The sequence below is a fragment of the Lutjanus erythropterus genome, chromosome 23, assembly GCF_056507025.1.
Source record: "Lutjanus erythropterus isolate fLutEry1 chromosome 23, fLutEry1.hap2, whole genome shotgun sequence".
NCBI lineage: Eukaryota > Metazoa > Chordata > Actinopteri > Lutjaniformes > Lutjanidae > Lutjanus > Lutjanus erythropterus.
In genome coordinates, this window is record NC_139339.1 from 8,691,232 (window position 1) to 8,708,584 (window position 17,353).

Below are 17,353 nucleotides of genomic sequence, written 5' to 3' on the forward strand. Positions count from 1 at the left end.
TGTCTATGAGGAAAATGTGACATGACACGGGATGTGACAGTGTACTGTATTAGTGAAAAGGGCATTTACTGCTCTACAGTTTGTACAACATCCAGCCTGGTTCAGAAAAAGGAAATCAAACTTAACTTGTTTGCCATGCCGGCATATTTTTCATATCAGATAATAAAAGTCAAGAAACCAGTTTACCGTGACTGAACAATAGATCATGTGAGGACATGTATTCCTTCCCAACATTCATCCATACTAACAACATTTAGTTGTTTGACCCTTGATTTGATTTCTTCTGGTTTATTAAATTGCTGATTTTTGCGAGTGCTTTGACATTTGAACGCTGAAAACAGGATTTTGGTTACCGGTGATTGTCACAGACGGAGCGTTTCACTAAATAACACAATTTCGAGGGAGGCGGATCTTACCCGTTTGGAATAATCTATTGCGATTGCTGCCTCGGACCAGGAGTGATGAAAGAAGAGAACTCCTCAGAATCTCCCTGGAGGGGAAAAAGACAGAGAGATCATGCTTTAGTGCATTCTATCATTGTCCATTCACAACTAAATACTTAGATCACTGCCTGCACTGTCGATCAATGCTAAGTTTGCGTACATAATCACATATTTACATGTATGGAGATGGGTATAAACCAACACACTGTAGCCACTATGCGTTGCCGCGTTATCAGCATAGTCCCATTAGGTTTTGTAAACATGCTTCATGTACTTTGAGGAGGTGATTTTCCGTTGTGCATAATGAGAGCTGCTAAAAATAGACTCCTGCCTGAATGCTGACAGTGTCTCCACCACATACTGGAGACAGGATAGCAGGATGTTTGGTTATGTCTGCTTGTAAGTAATAATTTCTGACAGTGACTCACTCTCCTACACCCTTAGTTGTGTGCAGGAAAGCATGAATATGCGCCTGACATACACGCACGCTCACAGACGATAACCATACAGTACATATACGTGGAACCTTAATTGTTTTTGTCAACTGCCGGGTTCAGATTGATGACTGGGAAATAATAGGGTGGCAAGGGAGCTCAAATAATGTCCAAGGAGCAAAGAGGTCCTCCTGATTCTTGAAAACACAGAGACAGGCTTTGACAAACACACACTCACACACATCAATATTAAGCCGTCTCCCATGTTTACCTTATACATTTCCAGCTCTAACTTGTTCTGAACAACAGGAAGATGAGCACATGCTTGAAACTGTTTGACTCTCCTCAAACGTCAAATGACTGACAGCCTGTGTCTGTCTTGCATGACAATGACAGTGATAATTGGATGTTGGACACCATGGCACACACACACACACACACACACACACGAGCGCGCGCACACACACGCACACACACCTCCTATCTCCTGTCCCCATGCAATATTCTGCATCTTCAAAGCGCTACAAAATGTGAATCTAGTTTGACTTTTTGCATCTGTAATCCTCCTTCACATATTTTTTTCTACTTCGCCGAAGCACTTGATATGCAAAAATCATATGTTTACTTTCGAGATCAAAGTTTCCTCCTCCCACCCCTTCTTCATTTTCCCCCTTCTAAAAATGGACTCCTTTCATTATGCAAGCCAACAAAGAGCAGTGCCTGCTCACGCAGCCCATTCCAAGCATACTGATTAATTAGCTTGTATAATTAGCTTAATGATTTAGAGAAACATGGCCATGGCCACCCAAGAAGCTATGCTAATGGACCCTGTCTATAGCAATTAAAATGCCCATAATTTAACAATGGTGGCTTAAAAGTCCAGACAACTGCTGTGAAAAAAGTAGGTGGTGCAGAAATCAATGCAGCATCATATTAGCTGGTGTTGTGTCAGTGAACGGTGGTGTGAGACTGTGTTGCAAGTCATGCGTTTATATTGAATAATATTTTCCAGAGGTGCAGATGACACCACCGGAAGATTGAAAGCTAATGAAGTGTTCTCATTTCACATTATGACGATTAACTTCAGCACTGGCAGCGCACACGGTGCACTCAGACCCCAAATTAGACTTGAAATGTGATGTAAGTTGCTGAAAGTGTGAAGCTGGCTTTTAGTGTCACAAAGAGCAAAGAGTTAGCCTCCACGTCTCTTATTATCTACACTGTAAAGAGTGTATTTCATTAGCAGTTCAAGTAATATAATGTTTTGAATGGGTCTCATTTGGCTTTCTGCTTTAGTGAAGGCCGTCTGCTATTGTGGATAATGAAATTACAGCCTGTTCTCTTAACCTGCTATTCTTATTTCAGTAAAAGCATGTCAGTTAGGTTTCTCTTAGCATTGTGTGCCTGGCAATGTGACGTCCACAGCTTTGCAGCACAGCCACCATTTTCTCTTGGTGACTCAGAAAGAAGGCAATTCTGCGAGACAAAATTATATTTTAGAAACTTCTAAGTTGACTTGCCTTAAATTTAAGTGCATGACTTCAAGCATTTGTTTTCATATGTCTTGTGAAGTTGATTTAAAAAGTAGTGTTTAAGTCGCACACATGCTGACACAGCCTCAGATTAATTGACAAGTTAGAAGGATAGCTTTTGATTGGTGGACAGACAACCAAAAGCATCATGGGATTGCCAGGTGACAGCTAACAACAATGTTAACAACAGAAATAACAGTTTTCAACAGAAAGAAATGCATAAATAATCAGAAAAAAAGAATACATACAGTGCTGGGTTTATCATTTTGTAAAGGTTCAGGCTCAATTTATACCGAACAGGAAACTCAACCAGGCAGTCACACACTTTTTTTATTTTATTTATTAAACAGAAAAATAAATTTTATTGTCACAATTCTGCCATTCAACAAAAAATGTAATCTTTTGGGGATCTAGACCATGAAATCTGATAAGATTTGTTTCTTACTACAAATTTAAGTGCCACTTGAAGTCATATCTGAAGAGCTGTTTTACAGCAGTCAACTTCTGGTTTTTTTTTTTCAGCTATCACACAATATTGTTTAACAGCATTTCCGCTAAATGGATTTAATCACCATTAGACACACTATTCAATCAGGAGAATGATTTTAAACAGCCAAAAATGGGGTTTACTGAGTTTTTATTACAGCAAAAAGACCAACTGTGCAGTAACAATGCCTGTTAAAGGGTTAAAAAGAATAGTTTTACAGTATATATATATATATATATATATATATATATATATATATATATATATATATCTTCTGTCTGCTAGTTATGTTAACACCTTCTCTGTGTGAACACATACAGTAAAGTGCGTGAGTTAGGGCATGCAGTTGTGGACTTTACAGTTTCCATTAAATGTGAGTCAAACCAGCCAGTATCTCTGCTCTCTGACAGTAGCATCAGCATTCCTGGCTGCACTTCAGACATAAATCGCCCGTTTATGACCTTCCCCCGAACAGTAACCAACAGAGACACCAGCTCCACTCATAAAACCACCAGAATGTTGAGGTGGAGGTGAAGATATTACTTATCCATACACGACTTCTAAAACGCCAGTCAAGTGGGAGCAGTTAGAAAAAAAATATCTAATCCTTATTTGTTTATTGTTTTTTTTTTTTTAGTGCTCTGATTGAATGCTGGAAAGATCCCACCCAGTCATAAATGGCTGGTAATTTACAACACACTTTGCTGCTGACAAAGCATAGGAATTATGGCGCCATCAGGCTTGTATAAGCAGCACAGGAAATGGACTGTGGTATGGAGGGTTAGTTCAATGTTTATTCCAGACCACTGTAAAACCAGCTCCAAGTCTGTGACAAACAGTGGCAGTTTGATACTTTAGAAATGTCAACTAACATGCTTTCCAGTTACAATTAGAGCCCAGAGTAATTCTTTATAACAACACTCATTAATAAATGCTAAATTTACAGTCAGTTAAACCAAATAATTATTTTACTATTAACAAACACTCAAATAATGGTTTATTGACCATTTATTACGCATTTGTAAAGTCTAGATAATGTTTATATCCAGATAATGTTTATATACAACATATTCTCACTCCCAAATTGTCAAATACAGCAGCTTGACCTAATACACTTCAAACTTTAATGCTGTAAGTGTCAGTTTTGCATGTGCAGTAAATAAAAGCAATAATACATATGCAATGTCCAGGCAGACTTTCAAAATAAAGGCACAAATACTACTCGCAGGAAACGAAACTACTTGGGTGGGTTTAGGAAAAGCTACATATGTTGTATGCATCCAAATAAAGTTTATAGACAGTTTACAAAATGATTAAACATGCATTTGTGTTTCAAATATTTGGTGCATTTCTCTTGATATTGTTTACAACCTGTCATAATGTGTGCCACAATAATAAATGTAACCTTGATAGTCTCTTATAAGCTATGCTACACTACACAAGTTATAAACTAATTATTTTTATTACAGAAACTAATGATTAAACAACAAATAAGGCATTATGAATAATTAGTAAACAATTATCATGTATTGTTGTCAAGTCAAGTTTAATTAACTATCAATTAACCATTTATTTATGTTATCATAAAGTGTTACTAGTTAAACCTGCATTAGCTTTGATATGGCTAACTGCTAATCAAACAACTTTTTACACATGCAGCAGAAACGGGGGAAACGGCACTGATTCAGAATCATGTTTCTGACAACCTGGCGAATGATTTCAGTCTAACATTCACAGTCTGTTAAGTCCCGTTTTGGCTTTTCTACCTGCTAAATGCTCCACTTGCAAGTCGCAGACTGTGTCTGTCTGCAGTTTGGCACTAGACAGGTAGTATATAGAGAGTTTAGCCAAGCTTTTCTTCTGAAAACAGCTGCCTGCTGCAACTGGAGGTTGATGAGAGCGGTAAAAACAGTAAAGCTGCAGGCCGTAACAATGAGCCGGAAGATGCTAAAACGCTCTTTAGAGCCGAGAGAAACTGCAAGTCAGGTCGGTCGGGTTCATCAGTACTGTGGGACACCTCTCACAGCACACATTCACATCTAAAGTCATTAGACCCTTTTTTCACATAAAAATATTGACTGGTGCAGCTGTAACATCAATCGTTGCTTGATTAAAGTTGGTATTTTTCTTAGCCTTACTTTGGTGGAAGCATTTGAAACATTAAAGAAGAGGAATAGACTTCATTTCAGCACTGATACAGCATGACATAAAAAAACAGTGAAGCTCCCATCTGTTAAATAATTTCTAAGAACACGAACGAAGGGGAGAAACAAAACTCTCAAGACAGCAACTCTTACATGCTTACGCAGTAGCTAAGTATGGATCAGCTTCCACAACCTCCCACTTGTTTCAAGTATTACGACATCGCTCTAGTTAAAAGTTACTGAGGTAAAATGATTTCATCTCCTGCATCACTCCAAAACCGATTTCCATTTGCACATTGTTTCAGCAGTTCCACCAGATTCCATATGCCATCTCCCCGAGAGCTGCTTTAATGAAACAATGTAAGGCAAATGTGTCATTAGGATTCGCAGCACTCCCAAACACACTAATTGCCGCGCGGATTTGATAACAGTCTGTTTGTGTCTGTGTCTGCATGTTGCCAGCAGGTGCAATGCTATTCACTTGTGCGAGCTGAACATCACAGTCCCGAGTTTGACACCATTGTGTCAAAAACTCTGTGCTCAGCTCGTCAGCTCTGGTGCGCTGTGCCCAAACAAGCCAGCTAAAAATGAGCATTTGGGAAGTGATCTGCCTCTCGCTCACCCCCCCCACCACCCCCTCTCTCTGTACCAACAGCTGCCTCAGTGGCACAGGGTAGCGTCACTGTCAGACGTAGATGGAATTAGTTATATCGTACATCACATGTCTATTTAGAATTGGCGTCATGCAACCCCAAAAAAAGATACGCTTTGGGTGGGTGGAGGTTTGATATTTTAGACGCATTTGCATATGTTTGCGATAGTCAGACTGATGTTGACGGGATATCACATTTGCCATGTGAGCTGTCTCCGTGAGAGATGTTGAAACTCAAAGATACAAATTCTAAAAATCAGTTTATGAAGCAGCAACTTTTACTTAAGAGTTATGTGCATAGTTGGTGTGAAAAACGGCATGTGTTGGTGCTTTATTTATAAAACTAGCAGTTGGCGGCCCTCCTGTCCTTAATGTAACTGCTAATCCTTTTATAAATAGCCACATTTTTTATCCTCAGTCAACTTTTGTCCTCTGCACACAAGTACTATAGACAGTTCTGAAGCAAACTGCATTTTCTTGTCCATCTTTGTCTTAGATTTAAGACTGTGGAAGGCTGCTGCTGCTCTGGTGGTGAAGAATAGGTGACTATAGACTTCATCATCTTTGTGCGGTACCTTTTCCCCGTCTACAGTCAAAGCCCTCTTATCAGCAGAGTTTTCTATCATGCTGAAAACTTTCCATCATGCTGAAACTGCTCCTCCCCAAAGGCTATCATAATCTGCTCAGCATGCATAATGTTAATCGTTCAAATATCTCATCAACACAACAGGATAAGCAAGCTGTCAGTGCAAAGACGGGAGTGCGTGGTAGACAGAAAGCGAGGAGGTAAAAAAGGTGAAAGGGGTTAGGAAGATGAAGAGACGAAGAGGGTAAAGGGTGGGAGATCAGATGAAACCGAGTATGAAACAGGAAGACGCAGCGAGGAAGGACAGGAAGAGAGGGAAAACACATTAAGGCTAAAGTGGGAGAATTAGATGAAGCGAAAGGAAAGGAGGGTAGCTCCGTCTGCCTTTGGCACTGTTAGGAAACTCTACGCCACTGTATTCTGTCCCTTTTTCCAGTCAGCTTTGGAGAAGATGATAGCATTGATCATCTTCCTAAAAGACCGCTTTTCCTGTCACTGTATCACCTCACGTCATTAAAATGACTGGTTGAGTTGCCTTAAAAGGTTTCTCTTATGCCTGGCAAAGACTGCAAGCTATTCCACATTTTGCCTGCCTTCATTCGGCAAGACTGCTGACAAACATAAGAACGCTTGAGTGTCTGTTATTTTGATTTCCAGCGATCGACTCTATTATTAGATCAGAAATAAGACCACTGACAAACCTAAGAATGCTTAAGTGTCCATTATTATGATTTCCAACGAACGGCTCTGTTATTAGATCAGACATAAGACTGCCGACAAACCTAAGAATGCTTAAGCGTCCTTTACTTAATTTTTCCAGCGATCCGCTCTGTTATTAGATCAGAAATGAGACCGCTGACTAACGTAAGGATGCTTAAGTGTCCATTATTGTGATTTCAAGCAGTTGGCTTGGTTATTACAACAGAAGCAGGACTGCTGACAAACCTAAGAATGCTCATGTTTCTGTTATTTTGATTTCCAGTGATGAGCCCCATTATTAGATCAGAAGTATGACTGCTGAAAACCTAAAAGTGCTTATCTGTACGTTATTTTGATTTCTTGCGATCGCCTCCGTTATTAGATCAGGTTAATTACAGTCGAGGAACAAAATAGACTCAATGTTGTATTGAGTTGTGTCATCCAAAGGCATGGGCATGTACACGTGGATCGAGATTCTTTGTAATTGAAGGGCACATGTTCATCAATCAAAACCAGGTAATTTCATAAGATTCAACGCCTCCATGACAGATACTCTATTCCTATTGTCCTGATGCATTACTTCTTCCAACACTCATATCCCGGGGTCTCCCTAAGGAGTTCCCTTCTCAAGTCTCATGAGTACTGGGAGAAGGAATGAAGTAAATAGATTTTGTTCTCCAGATCGCTCACATTTCCTCCTCTATAAATCCACTTGTCGCCGCATAAATCTTTGGGAAGTTTGGGCCGCCCTGTGCTTCTGCTTATTAGCCAACCAGGGATCAATTTATCACCTTTGAGGACAAAGAATGGAGGCGTCGGGGGATTCTCTCTATCCCTTTGATTTATGGAGTCGGAGGAGAGGCAGGGCATTTTTGGGTCATGCAAATTCTTCCCGGCACAAGTGCCTGCCCCACCTACCTCCTCTTTGTGTTGAATTAATTTCCCTGGCAGCGAGAGGAAGTGTGCAATCTGGAAGTAAATCAAGATGGTCAGGGCATGAATGAGAAAGTTAGCCTTGTTCAAGTAAGTGGTAATGACGGTGCAGAGCATGTATCACAGGGAATTATCCACTTTCAGTGATATCTGAAATCAGGGTTGTTGGATTTGACTGATTGTTCCTCAAACAGACTCTCAGATCCACAGCACAGATCTAAGGTTTTGCCACCAATGCCTTCACGTAGTTCCGATGCTCCACCACTAGTCTGTGCTATTGGTATGGCAAATTGTTCCCCTTGCTCTTGTGACCCAATTTTTCCCTGTGTAAGGAGCTGCAGGAATGTGGCTGCCCCACCTCACCTGCGCTAAGTGGCTACCTCGTCTTGGCAAATGAACTACAGTGCCAGGCTCCTGCTCTACAACTCCTCTCATTTGTAATTGTCCTCATGTAAATGATGGGCTTGGGATGGGATGGGGTGGGGCTGGGGGGGGGGGGGGGGGGGGGGGGGGGGCTTGTGGGAAATGTATTTCTTGTGAAGTCACAGCAGCTGAGGTTGATGGAGTGTTTCTGGTTTTGCATTGGGGTTTCAAGGCAGGTTTGAAACATTGCATCATGCATTATTTGGCATACAAGTGTGAATCCAGTGTGATTCAACCTCTTATCATGAGACACTATGGGAAAAAAATGGGTAAAGGAGCCTTTGTTTTGAGGTTACAAAATGCTCTTTTATGTCAGAACGCTCTTTCTTTCTGCGAGTTGTATGTGTGTATGAGCCATGAGTGCGTCTTTGAATGTCAGTCTGTATTCCACTTGTCCAAAGTATTGACATGTCGCTGGGTTTGGCAGCTTTTTCTGCTATCAAAATCCGAATTTTACATTTCAAATCAACCCAAACTCCATCCCGCTTCCTTTTAACTACGAGCTGTGTGCCGGCACCACTTCACAACTCACTCGCCACTGTCTTGGCTCTCGTCCACGCTCATCCCTCCTCATAACAAATGAGCCTGCACCGGCCAGCAGATTTCTCCAACGCCTACCAGTACCGCCACATCTTTGTCATCTTCCCTCTCCCTCCCGCTCGCACTTCCTCTCCCTTTTCCTTTTTCTACCTTGTTTAGGCACACTCTAGCCTCTTTTGTGGCAGAGAGCATAAGACTCGCCGTTTGCTGAGTGGGCAGCGGGGAGCGGAGGAGGGAAGAAGAGAAATAGAAAGAAAGGCACAGAAGGAGGAGGGAGGAAGAGTTATCTAACAGGATTAAAGGAGAACAACGGAATGGAGAGCACTTAAAATACTCATGACATGAGCCCTCTTGCAAAAAGGAGGGGATGAGTAACAATGGCTGAATCACTCTTGAGGCTCCCTGTCTCTACACAATATGCTCTCTCTCTCGCCTTCTTCCTCACGCACTCGGCTGCCACCTATGTCTCTCTTTCACCCTCCTTCCATCTTCCCCTTTCGGCCTCATTTTTACCGACTGGCCAGGGGATTTGATGGATCTTAGAGGGGCTCTGTTAATAATGTGAGATAGAGTGGCTTTAATTAACCAGTGGAAGAAAAGGTATTCAATTCAGATGGAATGACCAGGGCTTCCACCGGCATATACTGTAAGCCTCGGGTAGATATTGTTAGATAGAGGAGGAATATGGGTGGGGGAGGGAGGATGGGTAGAGATGATCAGGATGTGCAAAGAGAGATACGAGGTTTCATAAGCAGGGGGCAAATTCTGAACAAAGCAAGAATGAATGATTTCAACACATCCTCATACCTACATAACAGAATAGGTCAATTGTCAATGACTCACATGATATTACATACCTAGAAAACGGTTAGTTGGCTAGGTTTAGGCCTAAAAACTACCGTAATTTCTGGACTATAGAGCGCACCTGATTATAAGCCTCATCCAGTACATTTTTAAAGGAAAAACCATTTTGTACATACATAAGCCGCACCTGTCTATAAGCCGCATGTGCCCACATTGAAACATGAGATATTTACAAAGAAAGACGGTACACAGAAAGAGTTTTCAAAGTTTTAATAATATACCTTAGCTTTTCTTTCCAAACAGTGCCTGTGACGCGGCAGTAACACAGCAGCAATACGGTAGTAACACAGCACTAAAAGGGCTGGTTAAAAAAACATACCGGTAAAAGTCACTGAGACGCGGCAGTAACATAGCAGCAACACGGTAGCACAGCGAAGTTACATTAAACTTGCGTCTTCCTCGACACATATATTCCACCTGTCTCACTCTTACCTTTTCTGCTCGAGCGCCCCTGGCGGCCGTTAGAAAAAATGCATAAATTAGCCGCATCATTACATAAGCCGCAGGGTTGAAAGCGTGTGACAAAAGTCGCGGCTTATAGTCCGGAAATTACGGTACTTGGATAGGTTTAGGATAATTATTATGAAATATTGTACATACCAGAACTAATGGTGGGCTCGCACTGCAGGACTTTCTGGCCAATTTACTTCAGATCCCCTCCCCCCCTAAGAATCGAAGGATAAATCTCGGCCAGACCTCAGCTGCTGCTTAAGTTTGGTCCAGATTATCCAGGGATGTGAGGGGTTTATAGATCCAATATTTGATGATTTAAAGTCTGGATGATTATGTCAGTACAGAGGTGAAAGAGAGATGTTGCCAAGCTATGGTAAAGATTTTAGCCCTCGTGGCTAATGCTTACATATTACTGCAGACAGATATTAAAACTATCCAACCTTCAGTTCGCACTGAAGAATTAAAAAGAAATACTGATAGCGTCACCCCAAACATTTTCTCATTAAAACTTTAAATAACTCTATGTTGACTTTTCGTTGACACCACCTTCTCTATAATTACTACACCAACTAGAAGTCGTGGCCTAACAATAAACGTTAAAATTGGTTGTAATAAGCAGCTTTAAAAGACCCAAGATTATCAAACATTGGTGCCAGTACTACTGGTGTTCCCTCTAGTGGTACGCTGAGGAATCTTCTAAAATTGTTAAATTAATTATTTTAAAAACATACAATCAAAACACTACAAAATGTCAAATGAAAATACTATGAGACTGATGAGATTAGTTGGGAGCTAAACAGAGATGGCAGTAAGACACTGCCTTACTTTGAAGACAACAGTCAACAATAAATAATCTTCTTATTAGTAATAAATCTAATTCCTGTGTGAACTGTCAATAGCTGAATTTTGACACTGGTCATAATAGTGGTGCTTAGAGGGCCTAATATTTTCTTTGAGAAACACTGACCTAGAAGCTCATTTTCTGGTCAGGATGGACTGGCAGATTTAAATGTAGACTGAAAGCAATCAGAGATTTGTCAAAAAGAAGAACAAACCGGTGTATAGCCAAGGGGTGGGTGGATCAATGATGGAGTAGGTCCTGTCAAGAACTGAGCAAGAACAACTGCTTGGCCCACTTCTGTCCCAAACCAGGGAGAGAAATGGGAGAGGAAAGGATCTCACAGCAAGGCCAAACAAATTTCTTAGTTACCTTTACTGGTCTGCTACACACTAGAGTGTGTGTGTGTATTGAGATGTCGGCAGCAAATAGGAACAAATACCACTACCCAGCACCCACCCCTCCCTACTATACAGGAATCAGAAAGGTGGAACAACATGACAAATTTCCTCAGGGCGGATCGAACTTTTCGGGAGAGAATAGCACTTCAAACGACTGGCGTGCCTCGCCAGCTTCCCTGCCCGTCTGACTCACGAAGATAGCAGCCGTCTGGCAGCCCGGCTGAAAACACACACACACACACACACAGGTGTGGGAGCACACTGGATTTTGCATAAGTACACACACAAGCCCTCTTCTACTGTACTCTCCAAACATCCCTATCCCTCACCAAAAAAAACACAAATGCAAGAAGCCTCCTCCACCTTTTGTAAATGAAGACACAGCATAATATCCTTTGTGCAAAATGTGACAGCTGCCTAAATTTTGAGTAGATTTTAATGCAGTAAACTAACGTGTTTACATTCGGTATAAAAAGATTCCGCTTGGTGCATAATATCTGTGGATGAGGTCTCTGGAGTTGCTGCCGCGTCTCTTTTTATATCACATAACAAACATGTGATGGCAGTGGGAGAGAAACTCTCCAGCCTTTGTAAATAGGGCACCGTTTGAATATTTTACTCATGGCTTGTGCTTATTGAGCATTCATTCCTTTTGAATCATCGCTTTTTCCAAAATGGAAAGAGGAAAGTAAATAAGTATATTTACATATACTTATATTTAGTGTGAGTGCCTGTGCGTGCGCACACAGTGTGTTCTGTCCCTTTTCTCAGCAGGAGATATCGCGTCCTTGATGGTTATGTAACGGACAAATTTTAATGATAGTAAGATCATGGCGGTATGCACAAAATAATGACGACTTGGCCGTCTGGTAAATTGACTGAGAGATTTGGCTTTTGGTGCTGACTCTCCAAAGACAGGACTTAAGGAGCTTCTGGGATTTGAAAGTTGAAAGATAAAGGCTCGGTTGCACTGGGGATCTGTGAGCGCCTCAATTTTCAGCCCCGTGCCATGACGAGAATCATTAGGCAAGAAAAAAAAAACCTGATGGAAGAATTCAAAGGCGTAATCAGTTGTTTACAATGGCAGTGGAGGAGGGAGGAGACAGAGAGAGAGAACCTTCACAGATTGACGAGAGGAGGGTTAAAAAAAAAAAAAAAAACCTCAGAGTGACCAGACGGCACTCTGACATTTTGCGAATCCTCGCTGACACACTCCTGATGTGTGACGGAGAGGGACAGATGGGAAAAGCAGAGGGAGAGGTAAATGTAAAGGCGACGGACAGGATGGTTAGAGGAATAGGAGGGAAGGATTGAAGAAAAGGTTGGACAGCGAAGTAGAACGAGAAGCAGAAAATACACAGAATCTCCAGATGTCCCGAGAACTCTTTCAAGCTTACTCAACTGACCTTTAAGAAATGCAGTCTGACTGCTATGGGTAACGAACTCAATACTTTTAAAGGTACTGAATGTATTACATTGGTAGTATGAGTGCTGATTCATATTAAATCAATTGGTGCAAAATTTTGGTACCTGGAAGTGCATCTGGCTTCAAGTTTAGTCCAGTGCCCTTTAGTGAGGCACTCAAACCACTACTGGGCCCTTTCCACCGGTGCTTTTGGCTGCTCCAAGCCAAACTGTACCGGGCCAAATTGCATTTCCATTATAAATTTCAGTGCACCAATCTGCACTGAGCCATGCCTGAGATAGACTTTCTCGGGACTGGGGCCAAAGCAAGCCCGACCCGGCCAACGCACGGCCACCCTCCTTTTTTTCCCTTGAACAAGTGTTGTGATACACTAAGGGACAGAAGAGCGAAACTGCATTTCAAAACATAAAGATTCTGTCAGAAGCTACAAAAGTACTGTTTGTGCTTTCAGGTGTCTGCATTATTTTATTGTTTCATATTTGTTTTCAGCTGTGTTGGATTTGTGTTAAGTTACTGCTGATGAATGAAAACATTTCCTGTCTGAGCTGCTTCATAATAAAAGCGTTTAAATAACAAATATGGGACCTGCACTCAATAAACCTGCAGAAAACTTGAAAACGTGCAGTACCTGGGAGTGCATCTGAGTGATAAGGTAATGGAAGATACAGACAAAAAGCAAGACAGACAGGGATGTTACCCCTGCAGCTTGTCACAGTTACAGTCAGGACAATAGCAATAGTGAGTGCAGTTTAACTAGCAAAAGAATGCACTTTTCTTCATAGCCTGAAAGCCAAGTTCTCAGCAGCAGCCACAGTCAACATTAGTACGCCTGCAGCTAGCATTTAAAAAATTTAACTTAACCCTCTACAGACAAAAAAGACTTTCAGTGAAGCAACAAAAACATCAGCATTTTCAGGTGATTCATTATGTTGTTGGATAATTTGTAGTTGGAGATAATTGGACTTTTTCTTACTGTCTGTTGGCTCAGCATTTTTACTATCATTAGCCAAAACATAGCCACTGGCTACATCTGAAGTTCCTTACCAACATAATATTTTGGATGCTACAACATTGTGTGAGATTTATTATTATGTGCAAAACCTTAGTATGAATCAATATTTGTGAATAGCATACTATTAATGGGGAAATATAAGCAATACAAGCACTACAGTGGTAACAACAACAACATAGGAGGTAACTTATGAAGGTAGTGACTGTATTACGCTGGTACTACGATTCATGTCAAATAAATTGGTGCAAATTTTGATACCTGAGAGCACATCTGGCTTCAAGTTTACGCCCCTTAGCGAGGCTATCAAACCACTAAAGCCTTTTCCACCGGAGCTTTTGGCCACGCCGAGCGAAACCATACTGCGCTGAATCTCATCTGCTTCCTTCAAGACATGTTCATCAGTGTTAAACGCCCTGGGGACAGACTGACAGGCTGCAGGTTGTAGGGACTGATTTGGAAAGGTATATGGTGGTAGGGAGGTATTAAATAACATTTTTTAAAGAAATTACATTGTTGAAATTGAGGTGTTTGAACTTATTTTTTACAACAGATATTACACATTTTGTTGTTATTACAGAGGGAGTTAAGTTCTGAAAAAAGGTACGTAATTCCGGGTGCTGGTATCCGTACCATATCGGTTCAAATGTGATATGTGCTCCAATAAAGCTGCCCCTTGGCAAACAGTACGGGGCTGGGCAGCTCCCAGGTGTGAAGGTGTGAATGAGTATGACCCTTTCTCTCACTGCAACTACTCCCCAAGGTTGTTCCTGTAAATAAGAATGTGTTCTTTGTCAACATGCCTTGTCTGATAAAGGATTACACTTTAAAGAGAGCAACACCGGGTGAGAACGGAGGAAGGAAAGCAATGGAGTGAAGAAAAGGACAGCAAAATAAATCACAGAAAACATGAGGAAATAGAGAAAGCAACAAATTACGAGAGATTTTTTCAGCTTGAGATACAGTGAGCAACGTGCTTTTGCATCACAGAAGGTCAAAGGCATGATGGCTTCCATGATTGCAGCCTTTGAGACGTGTGACGGAGTGAGGCGCATCACCATACACTTGGCAATGACTTACAGAATACTAAAGAGAGAGTCACGTCACTGGAAGGGAAGGAAGGCTGGGAGGGTGAGACAAAGCATTGAGAGGCAGGGTGAGGATGGATGACGGAATATTAAAGCGTGGAGTGTAAACTGAAAGTGGTACAGCGAGACAGAAAAAAAAACAGCCAGAGAGAGGGAGAGGCAGTGAAGAAGAAGAGGAAGAAGAAACAGTGTGAATGAATATTAGGGAGAGGGCTATTCACCTGGTGTTGATATGGATGAAGGCGGGAAGGAGGGACTCAGGGGAGCTGGGGGAGGGTGGAGACAAGTCTAAAAGTGAGGAGTGTGTGCTAGAGAGAGATAGGGCTTCTTGCTCTCCTCTGGGAGGCTCTGAGAGAGAAAAAAAAACTGAGAAAGACAGGTGAGATAGAGAAAGAGTGAATGGGAGAGAATGGCGAGGAGAAATGTGGGATAAAAGGGAACGGAGAGAGCGGAAGAAGAAAAATTTTGGAAGGGGAGCAGAGATAAAAATAGAGAAGAAGGAGACAGAAGGAGAGACATTCTGAACAAGTCCAAACTATCGCGCCAGAACACACTTATCTCCCAAAGTGCAGACAGTACATTATCGCCAGTGGCACTAAAAACAGCCTGAATCATCAATAAATGAAATCCGGCGCAGGTAAACACGACGCACTGTTTCAAGCACAGAGGTATCAGTGCCGAGGAAGGGAGTGTGATGGCGAGAGGATACGGGCGCGCGGAAGATTTCTCATTATCTGCCGTGTGTCAGTTATTAACGCTGTGTCCATTCGAACATCTAATTAATGCAGATAGCCAAATGCCAAACCTGATGAAATACCGTGATGAGGGATTAGCCGGAATAACAAACGCTCTGACCGGCATAACTTTGTCTCCCTGATTAGGTGGCGGGCGGAGAGGAGGGGAGGGGAGAGGCATTTCTGGATCACTTAAGTCTCTCTTCCTCTTTTCTTTTCCCTTCCTCTCTTTCTCCTCCTACCTCCACTTCACTGTCCTTAATGAAGACTTTTTCCTTCTGCCACGTGCCCCCGTTCTCCCAGCTTCACTCCCCTCAGTCGCTGAGTGCTGTCCTAATTCCATTCTGATAGATGGAGAGGGGAAGAGGCTCATTAAAAATGGCTTTGCTGATTGTGCTGCTGCTGTTCTTTTAGTCAGAAGGAAAGTGTGCGTTTGCGTGTGTGTGTATTGTGCTGGTCAAGATTTTCCAGGTGCTTTTAGGGTTAGTCGCGAGGTGATTCAGCATGGGGTATAAGGGGAACTGTTATGTAGAGCACTTTACTGCAGTGTTTTCCATCAGAGCTTTGTACCCACATATTTTTACTTCATACTTACAGGGGTAGTTTAGTTAACGTGGGGTTGGATGAGGTATCTATCAGTTGTCGGCGTATTATCTACAGCAGATGCCGGCTGGAAAAGCAGGAAGGAAGCCAAGCAATGAACCGCTGTGGACTGATTCAGCAACAAAACCCACTTAAAAGGTCCAAAGGTCCTAAAAAAATCAATATCACTTTAAGTGTATGCTATATTTAGAATATTTTCACTGCTTTACTTTGCTGTCAGACAGCCTTTTCTGAAATATCACTCTCTCCAAACCAACCAAACTCCATTGATTAAATCAGTAATTTTATCTGGCAGAGCAGGGAATTGCCACCACCTCGATTTATCTGTTTGTCTGTGTTATTGTGTAACTTCGGTGAATCTGAACTGTCTTTTTAAAATGTAGAGGTCACACAACAACACAAACAAACTAATAGATCAAGGAAGCAGCAGACCAGCAACTTACATGTTCTGCAAAGGTAAAATTTTACCCATGAAATTTGGTTGGTTTGAATGGAGTGATATCTAACTTATATAATTTCTGTTTCCAATTGGAAAAAGCTGTCTGGCAGCAAAGTAAAGCTGTGAAAATATTCTAAATATAGCGTACACTTAAACTGATGTTGATTTTTTTTAGGTGGACCTTTTCTTAAGTGGCTAAAATACCTTTTGCCACACTTCATCGTTTAGCTTCTATGCTGGTATTCGTCTAACTAACTGGCGTGTACTGTAGTAAATACACCGACTATAAGTACCTCATACATCCCCACATTAAATAATCTGAACTGTACCTTTAATGCAAAGGTAGCATGACAGAGAATACTAGGATTCAGCTACTTGCTAGAAATGTTAAGACCATACTGGCAATGTTAGGGATGACAAGTCCTCAGTAGAGAGACGATTTTTGTGGTGCTTACTTCACGTCAAGAACAAAAGGAGGAAAAAGAAAACCACAACAGACAGTTCTGAAACACACCGCTTTACATTTCTCTCCTGAAGACAAGTGTCCAGACAAACCGAACCAGTCATAACCAAACGAAAATGCCCTTTTCATGGTGGAGAACTTGCTTTTCCCACGTGGTCGGGG

At 41.6% G+C, this 17,353-nt stretch overlaps 1 long non-coding RNA gene across 1 annotated transcript in view; it reads right to left on the bottom strand.

The window, feature by feature from the left end:
- The window catches only part of LOC146305594 (uncharacterized), a 217,652-nt gene that overhangs the window by 18,131 nt on the left and 182,168 nt on the right, over positions 1-17,353 (bottom strand). The window contains exon 5 of the long non-coding RNA XR_014769133.1: positions 417-490. This is a non-coding gene — a long non-coding RNA (uncharacterized LOC146305594). The remainder of the gene's footprint in view (positions 1-416; positions 491-17,353) is intronic.